The sequence below is a fragment of the Ochotona curzoniae genome, unplaced genomic scaffold (assembly GCF_017591425.1).
Source record: "Ochotona curzoniae isolate NIBS_2020 unplaced genomic scaffold, NIBS_Ocur_1.0 contig_2754, whole genome shotgun sequence".
NCBI classification, from domain to species: Eukaryota; Metazoa; Chordata; class Mammalia; order Lagomorpha; family Ochotonidae; genus Ochotona; species Ochotona curzoniae.
In genome coordinates this window covers 26,737,856-26,757,956 of record NW_024465582.1, presented here as the reverse complement: position 1 = coordinate 26,757,956, position 20,101 = coordinate 26,737,856, and the positions used below count along the sequence as shown (strand labels likewise).

Here is a 20,101-nt window from a genome sequence, read left to right as displayed (position 1 = left end):
TTTTCTACAGCTGTTTGGCTTCCTCCTAGCTTTTATGTTCCTTTTCTTTCTAGTTTTCTGTCTCCCAAGTCATTCATTATTAATGTAAAAATATTAACAGGAGATAATTTGTGCTAAAAAAGAATGTATTAAATGTTGGAACAGCTGACAGAATAGTTTGAGGAACTGCTAAATTTTACATCTACAAACTTGGAAGGTGTTTAAACTAGAAACTTCCTTTTCAAAACTTTGGAGTGAAAGCAGAATATGGGGGTGCTGAACAGCACTTCCTTTTCTTCTGATAGCATAATGCCGATTTTGTGAAGGAATCCTTTTTACGTCATTGAATACAACTGATCCTACCTGAATACCTATTTCTCCCACTGTGAAAGCAGTTAGACTGGGCAGGAGGCAGTTAGGGTATTCTGGGTCCCCAAGGCATTTTTTTTTCTCAAATGTAAAATCCCCACCACATCTTAGATTCACCAGAGCACGTCTCTTCCAAGGGACAAGGGTGACGTTAGCATATCAATTCCCCACCTGAAGCATCTCCAGCCATTGTGTAGGAGGGCCTCAGACTGATCTCCTTATCATTGAAAAGAGGACTGGAGGAAGTGTGGTACTCCTATTCTCAAGGCCAGGAGTGTCCAGTGTCTGACATCTGTCTGGTCCTTTGCCCCAAAGCCAAATACCAGGGGGACCAGGAATTTCCTTTTGTCCTTGAGGAGCCCCTTTGAAGTAAACCTTTAAAAGGTACATTCCCCACCATTAATAGGGGTCACGTTTTTCCACTTTTCCTCCCGCTGCTATGGTAGGGGGTAAGGGTCCTTCCTATCTCAGAGCCCCCTCCCATCACTAGGATGGGAGCCTCTCTTAATTTTTCTAATAAATCTTACTTGAAAACTAAACCGTGGGCCCAGCAGCGTGGCCTAGTGGCTAAAGTCCTCACCTTGAACACGCCAAGATCCCATATGGGCGCCAGTTCTAATCCTGGCACCTCCACTTCCCATCCAGCTCCCTGCTTGTGGCCTGGGAAAGCAGTCAAGGAAAGCCCAAAGACTTGGAACCCTGCACCCATGTGGGAGACCAGGAAAGAAGTTCTTGGATTATGGCTTTGGATCAGCATAGCATCAGCCGCTGTGCTCACTTGGGGAGTGAATCATCCTCTCTGTCTCTCCTTCTCTCTGTATAATCTGACTTTCCAATAAATAAATAAGTCTTTAAAAAAAAAAAAAAAACTAAACCGTGTCCACACGAAAATTCTTCTTTCCTGCGAGACAAGAATTGAGGTTGCTGCCGTACTCGGAGTCAAAAACCCTACAACACCACCACAACCTCCCCATGCAATTCAAGATATAAATCCATGTAAACCTATGAAACTATGGGTGTGTGAGGCAACCCTTCAGTAACCACTTAGATCAGCTGTATGCCAGAAGAGCATCTGATTCACATCCCTGCTCCTATACTTCCAATTCAACTTCCTGCTGATGTATACTCTGGAAAGCAACAGATGCTAGCTCAAGTCCTTGAGTTACTGCCATCCATCCACATGGGAGACATGGTCCTGCCTTGGGCTTTGGGCTGCCCAGCCATGATTGTGGTCTCATAAAAAACAAACAAAACAAACAAAAAAGCCACAGTCTTATCAAATAGGAATATACTCAGCTCCTTGGCCACAGAGTTGTTGTTGTTGTTGTTGTTGTTTAAAAACTTATTTTTATTGCAAAGGTAGATCAGATTGACAGAGGGGAGAAACAATGATCTTCCACAATGGCCAGAGCTTAGCCGATCTGAAGCCAGCAGCCTGGAGCTTCTTCCAGGTCTCCTACTGGATACTGAGTCCCAAGGCTTTGGGCCGTCCTCGACTGCTTTCCCAGGCCACAAGCAGGGAGCTAGAAGGAAAGTGGAGCTGCTGGGACACAAACTGGTGCCCACATGGGATCATAGACTAGCAAGGCGAGGATTTAGCAATTGAGCCATCATGCCAGCCCCATAATCACAATGCTTATTTGGCCACAGTGTTAATTTGAAGGCGTTACAACTCACACTAGACCAAACAAAGCCTTTTTTTTTTTTTCTTTTTTTAAAAGACTTATTTATTTTTATTGGAAAGTCAGATATACAGAGAGGAGGAGAGACAGAGAGGAAGATCTCTGTCCAATGATTCACTCCTCTTGCAGTCACAAGAGATGAAGCTGAGCCAATCCAAAGCCAGGAGCCAGGAACTTCCTCCAGGTCTCCCACATGGGTGTAGGGTCCCAAAGCCTTGGGTCGTCCTCTACTGCTTTTCCAGGCCACAAGCAGGGAGCTGGATGGAAAGCGGGGCCGTTGAAATTAAAACCAGCACCCATATGGGATCCCTGTGTGTTCAAGGCGAGAACTTTAACCATTATGCTATCACGCCAGGCCTCTAACAAAGCCTTTTCTAAGACTTTGTCATAGATGCTATGTGGAAGACATTCTACTGATATCATTGAAACTGAGTCTTAGAGACAAGCATAATCAGAGCCCCAACGGGTTTCTAGTCTTTGCTGAAGCAGTCACCACCTCTTTACAGTAGTGCAAACAGATACATTCCATTTGCTGGTAATTTTGGCGGTTGCCTTTTCTTCCCTTTCATTCAAAGGAGTATCCATTGTAGGTGCCTTGTCCGTTAAGGCCTTTGTCTTGCTCACGGTAACTGATGCTGCACAATGTTTCCTGTCATGCGCTGCATCCAAAGTCAATCGAAGAAGACATTCAGCCTCTGGTAAGGGAACCAGCCATCTGTACCAACCTGTTAGGTACATACAGCAGGTCTGGTATTTATCTCCTTTTGTGTCGACAGAAAGAATCAAAATCACTTTTTCTATCTATAAAGAAGTTTCCTCTTAAAACTGGATCCCTGTTGTGGACAATAAATTGAAATGGAAGCAATTTAGCCTACTCCATTTTCCTCTAACACCCAGAGCAGAAGCTCTTTTCACTTGAGCAGAATGAGAAGGAATCTAAGACAGACCCTGGGAGGTCTTCTCACAGGTCTTTGCTACTGTGAAGGAGACATTCAGCCAAACTTGTAGAGAGTAAATTGCTGAAAGCAAGCAATCACTGTAAGGGAAAATGGTTGGTGAATCAAAGGTTTGGGGGGAAAGTAGAATTGGAATAAGAAAAAAAAAAAACAAAAAAACTGGAAAGGAAAACAAAGAAAAAGCAGGAAAAATAACTTTACTCAGGATTTTTGAGTTGTTTGCTTTAACTTATATATGTAAATCTTAGGTACATAAGCATAATCGTTCACCCATTAAGCGGGTGATCATATGCAACCTACTGTGACTCAGGGACTGTGCTAACTGTGGGGACGCAAGAGACCCATGGCCCTATCAGTACTTCAAAAAGTCAAGTTTTGATTCTAGGAAACAATTGAATATCCTACATGTACTGCATTATTGTGGTCATGTTCTCCCCAACTTCCCAAATACCGAGGGCAATGCACAGGAGGAGCAGAGCACTTAGCCCTTCCTCAAGCCAGTGAAACAGGCTTTGACAGGATGATGCCCATAGTTTCCCCATTGTTCCTGGAGCTTAAGAGACACAAGACACCTAACCCAGCCCTGAAATTCTCAAGGAAGTAGTTAGTGCGTTTCTGACAACAAAGTAAAGCAAGGAGCCTATGTTGGGAAGGACCTGCACCCATTTTTTTTTTATTTTATTTTTTGATGATGTTTATATAGTTACGAAGGATGCATGCCCATGTGGACCACAGGCTAGGGTGGGAAGGGTCAAGGAATAGGGGAAACTGGATGAGCCCATTGTTTCCATTTTTTTTTTTTCTTTCTGTATCTGGGGAAAGGGGAGAGAAGAGAGGAGAAGCTACACACAGCATCCTAACCACATCAGTACCCAGGAATGGGGAGCAGCCATCTGATGTCATCCCAGGGTCACACCAGGGTCCCTAGTATGAAGCATGCTCTCTGGCTCAGGTGGTTTCAATAGTTCTGGTATGCTGTGGATCTTATTGCTCCAAGGATGAGGAAATACTTCCAAGGTACGTTGCCTGATTGATAGTCCACCTTCGAATCTCCATTAGCACAGTTTCTTGCTATCAATGCTTGGCTTGGAGTTTTCCAATTTATTCTGCCCTCCTTCCTGTGCTGTAGTACTGGATGTCCTCTTCAGGCCCAATTGCAATGCCATATCCCCCATGCCATCCAATACACCGTCTTTAGCAGCTGAGGGGGCCCAGTTTTGACACATGCACTCCACAGTCAGGTCACAGTTCCTGTAATTGTCTCTGTGGTTGGAGTTCTGAGTCCAGCAGTTCAGTTGGGGGGATCCACAAAGAAACCTCATCTGAGGTGACCTCAGACCTAACTTCTGTATGTGCTAGCCACTGCGGGGTCCAGCTTCAGTCTGTCACCCACATCAGCCTACACATCCCACATCAGCCTACACATACACACTGGTGGTTGCAGTTGATGGGTTAGTTCTGTCTCCAGCTCTTCCTCTCTCTTTCTTCATTGAGGTTCTTTATTTTATGTACTAAGAGCTATCATGATTTTCCAAGACATCAGTGTCTTGGAGGATCCATTTAAGGAAAATTACTTAATCCAGCTTGATGAAACCAATATCCTTGGCTTATTGGCGAAAACACTTGTAGCATATGTTCAGGCTGTTTTTCGGATCAGACTGTGCCGGTTGGAGCACACTCGGTAAGAGTGGGAACCATGGGCCCAGGGTGATAGCATAGTGGTTAAAGTCTTTGCCTTGCACACCCAGGATCCCATATGGGTGCCGGTTCTAATCGCAGCAGCCCTGCTTCCCATCCAGCTCCCTGCTTGTAGCCTAAGAAAGCACTTGAGGACGGCCAAAATCCTTGGGACCCTGCACACATATGGGAGACCCAGAACAGCTTCTGGCTCCTGGCTTCGGATCGGCATAGCGCCAGCCATTGTGGCCACTTGGGGAGTGAACAATCAGATGGAAGATCTTCCTCTCTGTCTCTCCTCCTCTCTGTATATCTGCCTTTCCAATTAAACAAAAAAAAAAAGGTGGGAACCATAGCCAAGTTTTCTTGAATGACTCCAGTAGAGCTGCTTGGTGACCCATTTTGTCCTCACAAGTGTGAAGAGGCGAAGGGGTCCAGCCACTTCTCTTACACAAACCAATGGGTGCTGCAGCCCAGCCCAACCCTGCTTATCACACACTTGTCCCTCATATATACCAGTGGAAACAGTAGCCCCATCGAAGTGATCCCCCAAAATGCCCACCAAGCCCACCTCTAGAGTTCTTACACATGAAGGTTTGCTGCACCCAACTCTTTATAAAGCAGATGATCCATGAGTTACCTACGAGCTAGATGTGGACCCAGTACAAGGAGTGGGATTTAACCCAAAAAGACCACTTGGAAGAGTCTGTGACTCCTATAAAGAGGTGGGGCACTGGAAATCAGGAGCCAGAGAAAACCGTACCTGGCCAGTTATCTAACCACTGCCCAAGCGAACTTAGACAAACCTAGAAAAAGGTTTTCTTTTTTTTTTTTTAAGATTTATTTATTTTTATTGCAAAGTCAGATATACAGAGAAGAGGAGAGACAGTGCGGAAGATCTTCTGTCCAATGATTCACTACTCAAGTAGCTGCAACAGCCGGGGGGCTGGAGCCTGGAACTTCCTCTGGATCTCCCACATGGGTGCAGGAATCCAGACTTTGGACCATCCTCGACTGCTTTCTCAGGCCACAAACAGGGAACTGGATGGGAAGTGGAGCTGCCGGGATTAGAACCGGTGCCCATATGGGATCTTGGCACGTTCAAGGCGAGGACATTAGCCACTAGACCACTGCACTGGGCTTGAAAAAGGTTTTCTTTATCTTCCTTTCTTCCTGCCTTTTCTTGTCTTTTCCTTCCTTCCTTCTTTCTTTCTTTCTCTTTCTTTCTTTCCTTCTTTCTTTCCTTCCTTCTTTCTTTCTTTCTTTCTTTTTCTTAAATATTTATTTATTTTTATTGGAAAGTCAGCTATACAGAGGGGGGTAGAGACAGAGAGGAAGATCTCCATCCACTAATCCACTCACCAAGTAGCCACATTGTCCAGATCTGAGCTGATCTAAAACCAGGAACCAGGAGCTTTTCCGGGTCTCCCACATGGGTGCAGGGTCTTTTGGGCCATCCTCAACTGCTTTTCCAGGAACAACCAGGACGTTAGATGTAAAGTGGAGCAGCCAGGGCATGAACCTGTGTCCATAAGGGAGTCTGGCATTTGCAAGGCAAGGATTTAACCACTGAGCCATCATGCCCAGCCCATAAAAGGCTTTTATCCTAGAACTTTTCGAAGTGGACTTCATACCTTGCTAGATGGAAGGCTAAAAGCCATACAAAAAGGAAAGGAAGACGAAAGTCAAAAAGACTGGTGCTGGTGGCGCTTTTTTTTTTTTTCAGATTTATTTTATTTTTATTGAAAAGGTAGATATACAGAGAGGAGGAAAGACAGTGCAGAAGATCTTCTGTTTGATGATTCACTCCCTAAGTGACCACAACAACTGGTGCTGCGCCAATCCGAAGTCAGGATCCAGGAACTTCTTCCGGGTCTCCCACATGGGTGCAGGGTCCCAATGCTCTGGGCCATCCTCCACTGCTTTCCCAGGCCACAAGCAGGGAGCTGGGTGGGAAGTGGGGCTGCCGGGATTAGAACCGGTGCCCATATGGGATCTTGGCACATTCAAGGCAAGGACCTTAACCACTACACTACACTGGGCCCTGGTGGCACGTTTTTAAAAAGGTAACGATGGAGGAGATTTTAGCATGGTGTTAAAGCTACTCATATCCCACATTCAGTGCCTGGGTTTGGTGCCCAGCTCTGGCTCTTAACTCTTAACTCTGGCTTCGTGCCAGTGCCGACCCTGGGAGGCAGTGATAATGGCTCAGATGACTGGGTTCCTGCTCCATAGTGGGAGACCTGGATTAAGTTCCTGACTGCCAGTTTCAAGTCTAGCTTAGCTGTTGTGGCCTTAGGGTTAGTAAAGCAATGTGAAGGAGATCTCTCCTTGCTTGTGTGTATGTGTGTATATTTCTTGTTCTATCTCTGAAAACAATAATAATAACAACCCAAAAACCCCAAGGCTAAACTATCAAAGAAGGGGAAACTGCACTGCAGCCAAAGGCTTGTCCTCATCAGAGCAATGGTCAGCTGTTCCTGACGGCTATTGTGCTCTATAAAGGGCATGTACAAGAGGAAGTATTCAGCCACTAAATTTAAGATAGAAAAGACAAAGGAGAAGTTTCTTGCTGCTATCATAAACCCCGTTGGTGGTGAAAAGAATGGTGCTTCCAGAGTTACTATGTTTCACAAAATGACTAAGTACCTAGTTAAATAACTAACACTTTAAGAAAGGAATTCTCAAAGTCCTAGGGAATTCTCCTTGAGGCTCAATATGGCCATTTGGAGTCTGTCTGATCTGGAGGGCAGCAATATCAGATTGCAACTATTAACAACTGTGTAGTGTTTCTGGCCCTTATCTCTGCTTTTTCCTCCCAACAGTCACCTCCTTAATAAGGCACAAGGAACTAGTGTAACCTTCAAATAGTGAGAGAGGCAGAGGAATAGAAAATAGGGAATAAGATGATCACACTTCTACCTAAGTTTTTTTTTTTTAAAGATTTATTTATTTTTATTGGAAAGGCAGATATATACAGAGAGAAGAAGAGACAGAGAAGGATATCTTCTGTCCATTGGTTCACTCCCCAAGTGGCCGCAACGACTGGAGCTGAGGTGATCTGGAGCCAAGAGCCAGGGGCCTCTTTACGGGTCTCCCATGCAGGTGCAGGGTCCCAAGGCTTTGGGCCGTGTTCGACTGCTTTCCCAGGCCACAGGCCAGGGGTTGGATGGGAAGTGGAAGAGCTGGGATTAGAACTAGCACCTATATAGGATCCCAGCGCATTCAAGGCAAGGACTTTTTCTTCTTTTTTTTTTTTATTATATTTTTTACTATCTTTACATAGTTAATTAAGGTAAAAAGGTTCAAGGGCTATAGGAAAGTGGGTAAGACTATTATTTCCATATTGTTTCCTTTATATATCTGAGATAAAAGGGGATATTGAGGGAGAAGCCCCACCCAGTTTCCCACCCACCCCAAGTCCTGGATATAGGGTATGCTCTGAGATACTTGCTCAAGTGGTTTTGATAGTTCACCAGTTATGAATCGCTGCCAATCTCGCCACCTCAAGCATGATGAGGTCGTTGAAGAATCCACTGATTGACATAGTCCATCTTAGAGTCTCTATTTGCCCAGTGTTTCACTGCCAACATATAGCTGAGGTGGTTGATTGACTTGTTCTGTCTTCTGTCCTTTCTTGGTTAGGATTCTGAATCCAGCATTTCAACTGGGGAGATCCCCAAATAAACTTTGTCTGGGTGTTTCCTTACCAGATCCTTGTATGTACTAGCAGGTATAGGGCCCAATACAGTCCATCTCCCCCATCAGCTGGTGGTTGCATTTGCTGGGTGGGTTCTATTTTCAGCCCCGACTTCCACTGGAACCAATGATAGGAAACAGCCCAGACCAGGCCATGGAAAGTTTCCCACTGGCATACACTTGGCATAGGTCAGGGGCAGACCAGGCTGAATCAGTTCACGTCATCCACTGGCAAATCCAAGCACCAGAAAAGAGTGTGGTTCGAGCCAGGTTCGGTCACAACAAAAACCAGTCCACATTGCAGAAGGCCAAGGTGAGGTTGCCTGTACCAGATGTGACAGCAATGTCCAACCAGTATGCGTGAGAACCAGGAAGGGAGGGGGCGGAGCAGGTAGGGGGAATAAAGGGGTGCTCTCCTGCTGGACAGCTACTCCCACTGGAGAGTATTAGCTAGGATAGGGGCAGACCAGACTAAGCAGGGCTACAACATCTGTGTGCCTCATGTGGACTAGACCAGGGGAACGCCAGGCTGGGCAGATTATTCTTAATGGTGCAAACAAAAAGAGTGGGTGAGGGTTGTTTGGGCTTTGCCGCAGCATCAGCTGGCAGAAGCTGGCACTGAGAAGCTGGCTAATTCTGTCTAATCAAACCACAGAACCACCTGGAGAGTGCATAATCAGGGAGTGAGAGAGACCTGGGAGGGAAATAATGGGCTCCTCCCTCTTGGGTTACCACTCCCAAGGAAGGGCATTAAAACCAGGACAGGGGCTGGGGTGGCTAGAGGGAAAGGAACCCAACAACATCCGTGAGGGCTGGACAGTTGAGCCTGTTAGATGGAACCAGGCTTCAATACCCACCGACATGTACGAGTGCCAAATATGATGTGGGACAGACTGGACTGGTCTGTTGCACATACTGGTAATTTAGGGTAGGGGTGGGCCTGGTGGGGGTTATTGTGGGTCGCTCTGACTAGGCTGCAACTCCCACTGGTTTATGTGAGGGCCGAGTATGTGCTGGGCAGAACCAGGCTGGACTGCAACACTCAAGGCAAGGACTTTAGCCACTAGGCTACCATGCCGGGCCCTGCTATCTGAGCTTTTAAATATCAGATATGAGCTGAAGGAGCCGATACCTTGATTGGTTGGGAGATGGCATGTAGACTGTCCATCTAGATTCGCCTTTTATTAGCAAGAAGCGGCACTAAAAATTTCTATGGAACATGCCCAAGATTTTGTCCTAGCACAAGACAAAAAAGCATTCTAGAAGAGACTTAAAATGTTCAGGACCGAGACGGAGTAAAGTTGCTTTATGATTGCACTATAGCAAATCTAACTTATTAAACTATGCACATGTTCTCCTTAGTAACAATCATGTGCTGAGTATCCCCTCCTTCTGAAGAGTAAGCCCACTCACATGTTGGAAAAAACAGGTCACTAACCCAGATGTGTAGCCTGAATGCCAAAAGGAGGTTCCTGATTTTCATCATATAGAAATGGGCCTGTTCTCCAAGTGAAAAGCTCTACTCTAGGCCTGCCTGTGGATCTCAGCTCTATAAATCTAAAAACATCTCACCTCTCTCTTTTCTCACTGCTCTCCCAGGCCATAGGCAGGGAGCTGGATGGGAAGTGGAGCAGCCAGCATGTGAACTGTTGCCTGAAGGATTATTGAGCCATTGCTTTAGACCTCTCACCCCCAGTTTTGATTTAAAAAATTAATTATAATCAACAAAGAAATTGACAATAAGTTCAATGTGCAAATGCTTAGTTATGACATCACTAGAATACGTAGCGGGCTAGACACTGCTGTGCCCCAATGAGGAGCCATTGACTGAAAAACTAGAAATACAGAAAATCAAGCACATTCTGGTGACTTAAATAAAATTGACTAGCATGTTATAATGAATGGTATGATTTTCTGAAGCTCTGAATGTCTTTTCATAGTTTCCTATAAAATGAAGTGCAAGTGTCCTTCAGTTTGCTAATTGAAATCTCAGAATATTCAATAAACATGAAATCCATGAGAGAAATAGAGTACAGTTCTTAACGTTTATATAATAAAGTTAGGCTGAATACATTTGGAGGCACTCAATGCTACCTCTGTAACAAAAAAAAAAAAAAAACAAAAACAAAATGAAATGAACAAACAAAAGAAAACTTGTCCAGTTCCCAGCTCACCCCCAGGGCAGACCCACCCAGCAAGCACTGGAGAGGGTGGTCCCAGCAGGTCCCTTCTTTCCTCTGCTCCCTCAGGACCTTCTCCGTTCCCATCCACCTCTCCCTCCTGCTTTTTCTCACATCCAGGGAATTCCTGGATTTGAGAACTCCTTAGAAATGCTGATACTTGGTATTATCAGATTTAATTATCTCCTGAAACCAAGTCTTGATTGAGTTAGGATGTTCTAAAACTTTCCAAGCTTTCACATGCTCGCGCTGGGTGATGGTTTTGTTTTCAGAGCATCTCTGGGACTTTACCAAAGAAAATCCCTGAACTGGGCTGACTTCCCCTGTGACACATTCACGGTCTCCAACTTCCATTTTCTTGGATTGGAGTATTTTTCTTCAGTCTGCTTGGTACCCACCCCCACAACAGTATTCCACATTCGTCACCCCTTTCTTCAAGCCTTTTCATCAACTCACTTCTCCATTCAAAAACCTCAGTCCTCACCCTTACATTTCCTTGCCACCTTCTTACTTAAATGGCTTCCTGTTTTAACACACATCCTTGTACCCTTTTTAAGAGGAAAAACGAGAGACCAAAATGGAATGCTGAATGATGCAGTTGGCTGCTACACAGAGGATCCTAATCTAGCTGAGTTTAGTCTCTGGGGAATGAGGTTTGGGGACAGAGAACATTGTATAGTATTTTACGACCAATAACACAAACTGTAGGCTGCATTGCTGATTACTTAACTGTGCCTGGGCTTAGGTGTTAGGCAAGCACTGGTGAAAGCGCCGAATCCTAGCCACTAGACCACCAGGGAACACTAGGCAAGCACTGGTAAGAAGGAGGAGTAGAAGAAAGGAAAAAAAAAAAAAAACCTATGCTTGGGGTTACCAGTGTAGAACCCCAAATAAACCTGGATCCACTCATCAATATTGAGTAAGCCAATTGCTGACACTGGTATGGCAGAAAGTTGGTATTTATTTTGCCAGGCACAGAACAATGAATGTGTACAGCTATTGCTCAATTCCAGACTGCCCCAGGAATGAAGGCTGGCAAGTGTCACAGAGCTGAGCTCCGGCAGTGAATCAGCTCATGTGCAGGCGTCTGGTGCACCGCGTTCATGGCCGCTCTTTGATCTGTCAGTGAGAGGAGGCCGGTGTGTTCTTCCAAGGATGATGGGACCAGAAAGTGGACTCCAGTCTGTCTGGGGTCAGTGAGTAGGTGGTTATGACTTTGTGGCCTAGAATTCCCATGAAACATCTCAAAATGAGGTTTGACGTTAGAATTTCACTGTAGAGGTGATAAATAAAATCTAAGTCTTGTGACCTGGGGTTTTATAGGCTCAGCTTCCTCCATGTACTGTTCTCTTTATCCTGTGAATTATTCTTTAGTAAGAAGTGGATTTGTAACTGTTTTGTTTTTAAAATATTTTGGATTTTTGTGTGTGTGTGTGTGTTTGGATTTGTACTTGTCAAAGTGGAACTGTAAGGTGAGAGAGGGAGAGAGAGGAGAATGAATTAGGGTCCGATAAACTCTGCATCAGAAGTATTCAGATAGAAACTGTGTCATGTTTGCCTCAGGAGCATTGTGTCCAGCTGGGGCTGTGTCTGCTGCAAGCTGTTTGAAACCCTCTTCCTTCTGATCCTATCTCCATGCCACTGCCTCCTTCTAAAAAGTACCAGAAGTATAATATCAATCATCAAGGAAGTCCACCCTGGTCAGAAGAAATAAATTTCTGGAGAGAGAATTTTATTAAATTGGGTAAAGAAATAAAACCTACATAAGATGTCCTGGCACTTACAGACCTTTAGAAAAAATAAAATTGTTACATGAAAGTGGATATTTAGTGAGATGAATGATTTCTGCTGATGAGAATTCTAGGGCTCTGAAACTCGTTCATCTGGAATAAAACTATGGCTTTCGTAGTGTTGTAGGGATACTCTTGAGGTGATCCACATGAAAACAACAAAAGACTTGGCATGCGTGGCCCGGCACAGAAGCATAATGGCTAAAGTCCTCGCCTTGTTTGCACTGGGATCCCCAGTGGACTCTGGTTCTAATCTGTCGGCCCCATTCCCATCCAGCTCCCTGCTTGTGGCCTGGGAAAGCAGTGGAGGACTGCCCAAAGCCTTGGGACTCTGCACCCCTGTGGGAGACCTAGAAGAGATTCCAGGCTCCTGGCTTCGGGTTGGCTCAGCTCCAGCTGTTGCAGCTGCTTGGGGAGTGAATCATCATCAGACAGGAGATCTTTCTATCTGTCTCTCCTCCACTCTGTATACCTCGCTTTTCAAGAAAAATAAATAAATAAATCTTAAAAATTTTTTTTGATGCAGACAAACTCTAATTTGCAAAGTATGATTTATTTAGGAAGGAAAGAAAGAAAAGAAAAGCAAAGCAAAGCAAAGAAAAGAAAAGGAAAGAAACAAAGCAAAGAAAGTAAGCATGCTCCTATCTGAATGACAGGAAGGGGCTCCAAGGTAGGAAAAGACCGGAGGACATGGTGGAAATGGTGTCTGTTATGCAGCATCTCAGGACCAAGGGCAGAAAGAAAAAAAACTTATTCACAGTGGGCCGCAATTCCTACAACCCTGCCCCAAAACAAAAGGTGAGCTCTGTGGCATTTTTCCTCCAAGATAAGCTGCTGTCCTTTTGTTCTCTCCCCAGAAGCAGGACGTGCTGTAGGACGCATTGGGATGGGAGGAAGCCCCAAGTTCTTTTAAGGGATAGCTTTACCAGAGAAGCACAATTAACATTTTAAAGGTCATTTCCCCGGAGACCCAGATCCTACTGCCTATTGCCACAGTACCTCCTAATATAGTAGTACTGTTATGTTAAAATCATACTTCCTGTTTCTGTGCCAGGTATCCCTCTGTGATGGCATCTAACTTATTTTGAAGGATTTAATACCATGTTTCTGTAACAGAGCAAATTAACAGAGAATTGCTTCAGCCTGAGCTCAGTTAACTTTGATGAGGCAACAAGTTCAGGGTCAAAGTTTGGAAGCCACTCCCCACCACCACCACCTAGGCGTGCCCTCCTGCCCACCTGTGACTCTCACCTATCACCTGAGCGGGGCGGTACTGCAGTGTTGTGTCACCACTCCCCTCACAAGCCCCTACAAAGGCTCATGTTAAGGAGGGCTCTCTCTCTTGGTCACATGCTTCCACTGCTCTGGCACACCAACTCTTGGCCTCCCCAGTCTCCCTGAGGACAGGTATCCCCTGAGCGTGGCCCCTGTGCGTCTGTATTCCTCACCCTCTATTCACTGCTTGGGTGGGACAATGAAGATAGCAATGCTAAGATGCTTTGTATTTCTAACTTGTGTACTATCTGGAGTTCCAGGAGAGGTGAGGCCTAGCCTAGTGGAATGTGGGCAGAGAAGCCAGGGGAAGGTGAATGTCTGTGGCTTTGTAAGTGTGTCCAGGTTGTCTTCCTCTCTATTTCTCCTCCTCTCTCTATATATGTGACTTTGCAGTAAAATAAATAATCTTAAAAAAAATAAATAGGCGGCAGGGAAAATGGCGGACGGAAAGGCGGGAGAAGAGAAGGCTGAAAAGCCGCAGCGAGCTGGAGCCGCCGGAGTAATGGAGGGGAAAATTCCAGTCGCAGCGCTGAGAAGCGATCAGCTGAAGAAGAAGCTGCAGACCTCCCAACAAAACCCACAAAGATCTCCAAGTTTGGATTTGCCATAGGTAGTCAGACGTCAAAGAAAGCATCAGCCATATCTATCAAACTTGGATCAAGTAAGCCTAAGGAACCTGTTCCAACTCTTGCTCCAAAAACCCTTTCAGTAGCAGCGGCTTTTAATGAAGATGAAGATAGTGAACCAGAGGAAATGCCTCCAAAAGCAAAAATGAGAATGAAGAATATTGGGAGGGATACACCAACATCAGCTGGACCAAATTCCTTCAATAAAGGAAAACATGGATTTTCTGATAACCAGAAGCTATGGGAGAGAAATATAAAATCTCATCTTGGCAATGTCCATGACCAAGACAATTAAATAATGTGTTTTCCAATTGGGGTGTGAGTGGGTGTAAAGTTAAAAGGAACAGTTTCCTTTTTTAAAGAATGGAGCTGCTTTTTTTTTTTTCTTTTTTTTTTTAAGATTTATTTTTATTATTTTTTTATTGGAAAGGCGGATATACAGAGAGGAGAGACAGAGAGGAAGATCTTCCATCCGATGATTCACTCCCCAAGTGAGCGCAACGGGCTGATACTATGCCGATCCGAACCCAGGAGCCTCTTCCGGGTCTCCCACGCAGGTGCAGGTTCCCAAAGCTCTGGGCAGTGCTTGACTGCTTTCCCGGGCCACAGGCAGGGAGCTGGAAGGGATTAGAACCGGCGCCCATATGGGATCCCGGGCGTGCTAGGCGAGGACTTAACCACTTGCGCCACCGCGCCGGGCCCAACTTTTTTTTTTTTTAAGATTGAGTGGTACACTAATAAAATGAGAGTTTGAAATTAGAGGTAATTTATGTTTTATACACAGATTTCAGACATTTGCTAATTTTGTAGTTTCATGTGATTAGTTTCCAAAGGTTACAGATAATAAAGAAATCAGAAATGGTACCTTTTTAAGAATTGCATATTTTTTTAGACACAACTATTAGTACATTAAGAGGGAAGCAAAACTTTATTGTCTATTTAAAACTGCAAGCAGTTTCTTCTCCCTCATTACCTAAACTGTCAGGCTCCCAGGAACAGCCTTATAGAGAGTATTGTTTTGACAAAAAAAAGTTACTGAACTATTAACTGAAAGTAAATTTAGATAAAATTAGAGTATAGCTTTTTTTCTTTGTGGGCATTCGTTTTGTTTTATGTCATTATAAACTAGGTATTGCATTGCTGTCAGTGGATACCGAGGCTTAGCTCTTTTTAAAAAATTTAATTTTTTATGTAAACTATGGAGAAATTGCAATTGCCTACTTCTGAATGGGTCTTGTCTGCCTTCATTAGTCCTCAGAGACCATTTGCTACCAAAGTAAATCAGTATTTTGAAAAAATAAATAAATAAATAAATAAATAAAAAGTACCCTGACAGTTGAAAGCTGAAACTGGTTTCTGAGAACATAGAAAAGCAAGAGAATCAAAATCCCCTATTAGGTCACATTTGGCCTGATAGAAGCCTGAGCTGTCTGTGATGTGGGCACTTGTTGTTTCTGCCTCTAAATCCAACCTGCTCTGTTTAGCTTGTGAGAACACTCCTGTGTAGTGCAGAGCAAAGGTGTTGACTGATTCTAGAATTTCAAATAAAAGCCAATCTGATATTTAAGTAAGCTTGTTGACTTCTAGTAAATGTTTTATTTTATTTTCTGATGCCGCTTTTAACCTTTAAATATTTTTTAAGGATTTATTTATTTTCATTGGAAAAGCAGATCAGATTTATATACAGAAGGAAAGAAAGATCTTCCATCTACTGGTTCACTCCCCAAATGACTACAACAGCTGAAGCTGAGCTGATATGAAGTCAGAATTCAGCAGGTTCTTCTGGGTCTCCCCTGTGGGTTCAGGACCGCAAGGCTTTGGGTCATCTTCCTCTGCTTGCGTAGGCCACAAGCAGGGCGTTGGCCTTGGGAAGCGAAGCAGCCAGGGCATGGACCAGCGCCCATGTGCAACCTGGCTCTTGCAATGTGAAAATTTAGCCTTTGAGCTATGAATATAGCAATTGAGTTATAATTTTATAAAAGCCAACCTTCATAAAATTTCTAGATGGGTTCCCATCAATAAGAAGGATGAAATTGTGGTTGACTGATTTGCTGTTTGTAGAAATATTTTAAATTTATTGAGCCTGGCATAATAGCCTAGCAGCTAAAGTCCTCACTTTGTATGTATCAGGATCCCATATGGGCATCAGTTCTAATCCTGGCTGCTCCACTTCCCATCCAACTCCCTGCTTGTGGCTTAGGAAAGCAGTTGAAGATGGGCCCGAGGCCTTGGGACCTTTCACTCACGTGGGACACTCACGTGGGAAACCTGGAAGAAGCTCCTGGCTTTAGATTGACTTAGCTTTGGTTGTTGCGGCCACTTGGGGAGTGAATCATTGGATGGAAGATGTTCGTCTCTGTCACTCCTCTGCATATCTGCCTTTCCAATAAAAATCAAAAATAAATCTTTAAAAGAAATAAGAAAAAAAAAAGTACACAGAAAAAAAGACCTGTTTTTCCACAACCCAAAATTCATCTGTAACATTTATTTAATTTGAAGATGTATCTATTTGAAAAGCTGAGTGACTGACAAATATGGGGAGATGAATAATTGATCTGATTCACCCCTCAGAGGCTGCGATAGCTGGGGCTGGGCCAGGCTGGGGCTGGAACCTGTGTTACAGGGAAGTCGACGCAAAGACTTTTCATGCAGACAACTTCAGTTTGCGGAGCAAGATTTGTTTAAGAAAGTGAGTAAGAAGTCTTCTGCCATATTGACAAGAGGGGTCTCCAACGGAGGGAGAAAGAGAAACCTCTGCCATAGACACAAGATGGAGCTGCAAGGAAGGAAAGACCACAGGACATGGGGGCGGTGGTGTCTTCTATGCACCGTCTCAGGGAGGGGGACAAAGGGTAGAGAGAGGAAAATTCACAATGGCAGCAATGTAGTGCTTTTGTCTGGAAGGCAAGGACATCAGAAGGGGGGGACTGGTTGCTTCCTCCTATGATGACTGAGAACTCCAGCACCACCTCTTGGACCATAACTCAGAGAGGAGAGTTCATGCTTTTCATTATGACAACAACAACTCTGAGCCATGGGGATTGATACGCCGATTCTTTCCTTTGGTGCTCCCTCAAGGGGAGGATGCGCTCTAGGGGAGGATGGGTAAGAATTGGGGAGAAGCACGATTTTATATTTTAAAAGGTAACTTTACCAGGGACCAGAGGCCTTAACTGCATATTCTGACTTATCTCACTTTTTGCAACTCCATCCTAATCTCACACTGTTAGAGAGAAATAGGCACCCAGGACAGAAGCAACCTCAGTTCTGGGCTCTGATGAAAAGAATTTTCAAGTGGATAATTTAGTGAGTGAAATGAAATTTTATGAGACAGAAGCCTCCTGCCCCAGTAGTCAGGGGCGCCTAGGGAGGAAGACCTGAGAAGCTCCTAGAAATACCATCTTAGAACAATACCAGTAAGCAGAATAACAGTCAACTAAAAACTAACACCAAAAGGTCAGAATTGTAATACTGTTTTGTTGCTAACAATAAAAAGACCAACACGAGAGCATGTGATCAGTAACTTTCTATTCTCATGATAAAACTAGAAACTGAGCAAGGTAGGATGACGCTTTTGTTATCCTAAAAGCACCTTCTGGGGAGAAGCAAGCATTTTGTTGTTCTTCTTGTTTTGTTTTTGGGCCTACCACAGTGGCCTAGCCGCTAAAGTCCTCGCCTTGAACATGCCGGGATCTGAAATGGGTGCCGGTTCTAATCCCAGTGGCCCCATTTCCCATCCAGCTCCGTGCTTGTGGCCTGGGAAAGCAGTCAAGGACGGCCCAAAGCCTTGGGACCCTGCACCCGCATGGGAGATCTGAAGGAGGTTCCTAGCTCCTGGCATTGCATCGGCGCAGCACCGGCCATTATGGTCACTTGGAGAGAGAATCACTTGGGGAAGAGCCACTGGGGTATGAACCGGCACCCATAGGGTATCATAGCGGGTGTGCAAGGCAAATTTAACCACTAGGCTAACACGCTGGGCCCAGGAGGCATCTTTTCAAAGAGACTTTTAAAGAGATTCTCTCCTTTTCTCATTCCAGTAGGTTCATGACCCTAACTACCTATTAAGAAATGTAATGATGCCTTGAGCGTCTCCTGCTGTCCCAGGCACATTAGTAGGAAGCTGGATCAAAATCAGAATGGTTGGGACTATGTCACAAGCAGCATAACCTGCTATGTCACAGCACCATCCCATGTTACAGTGAACAAAAAAACCCTCATTATCCTGGTTCAGAGGGCTGCTCAAGTGCTTTACTGTTTGCTCAGTTAACTCTTATGGAAGATAAAAGAGACTTTCCAACATACAATTGGACAGGAGGTGGAACTAGGTTTTTTTCAGATAGGTCAATCCACTTCTAGAGTCCATTGCACTCTACTGAGCTCACCTTTAGCCCTTTTTCCTGGAGAAAATTCAAGGGAAAATATCATTTTCTCAGAACAAAACATGCAAAACCACAGTTTGTGTGTGTTCTGTGTATTAGCAACTGTGGCAGCTCAGTCAAAGGTTGGGAAATCCACCATAAATCAAAGGGTGGAGAGGGAACTCATTCACAGTGTACAGTAATGCTAACTAGTGCCTTGTTCAGGACAAAAGGGCCATCAGAAGGGAGTGGCTAGTGGCCCCCTCCTCCCATTCTTTATGATAAAAAGAGCTAGGAAGAATGTGTCCTGGAAGGTGAAATGGAAGAGAAGCAAGACTTTACATATATTTTAAATATTTTATTTACTTGGAAAGGCTGATGTTTACAAAAAGGAAAGACAGAAAGATATTCCATCAGCTGGTTCACTTCCCTAAATGGCCACAGTAGCAGGATCTGAGGCAATACAAAATCAGGAGTTTTTCCCAGGTCTCCCATGTAGGTGCAGGGTTCTAAGGCTTTGGGCCATCCTCCATAGCCTTCCCAGGCCATAAGCAGGGAGCTGGATGGGAAAGTGGAGTAACCTGGACTCCAGCTGGTACCCACATGGGATCCTGGCACCTTTGCAAGGTGAGAATTAGCCAACTGAGCCTTTGCGTTGTGCCCAAGGCTTTTATTTTTCGAAGAGAAATTTTTCTAAAAAATACTTACTCTGACCACCAATAGACCCATCTGACTCCCCACACTGTGGCTCCCAATGAGATGAACTGATTTTAGACTCTGCTGCTGATAGTTACCTCTAGCCCCTATACTAAAATTACTCCTCTCTTTAGTACCCTGGAGGACATAATAAGTAATAATCTACTCTAGGAAAGAGGAAAGACCTACCTGGTTTCAAGTCCTATCAGTGTCAACAAAGTTGTTAGAGACTGCTGTGGCTTGAATACACTTTGAATATGTATCTCAGGGCATCATGTGTTGAAACCTAATCCTCACTGCAAGATCATGAGCAGGCTAGACAGGATTGCAATTCTGGCCCTCAGATGAGTTTTATCCCCACCCTCTGAAGGATTGTTTCCTGAATTTTGCTTAAAAGACACCAGTTTTAACCATTTTCTCAGGTCTTTCTGAAAGCTTTGTTCCTGAGTGCTATGGCAGGTTTCTGACCTAGATAAATCTTGTTTTGCTCACTGTCTGGTCCTTGACAATTTTTAAGATTTGTTTCATTGATTGAATGATTGGTTTTGTTTTTAAGATTTATTTATATTTATGGGAAAAGCAGATATATAGAGAGGAGGAGAGATAGAGAGAAATATCTTCTGCCAGATGGGTCACTCCTCAAGCAGCCACAATGGCTGGAGCTGAGCCAATCCAAAGCCAGGAGACAGGAGATTCTTCTGGTTCTCCCATGCAGGTGCAGGGTCTCAAGGCTTTGGGCAGTCCTCGACTGCTTTCCCAGGCCACAACCCGGGAGTTGGATGGGAAGCAGGGCTGCCGGGATTAGAACTGG

At 44.5% G+C, this 20,101-nt stretch overlaps 1 pseudogene; it reads left to right on the top strand.

The window, feature by feature from the left end:
* Positions 1-14,043: 14,043 nt before the first annotated feature.
* Positions 14,044-14,579, top strand: LOC121154666 (annotated as a pseudogene).
* Positions 14,580-20,101: the final 5,522 nt, after the last annotated feature.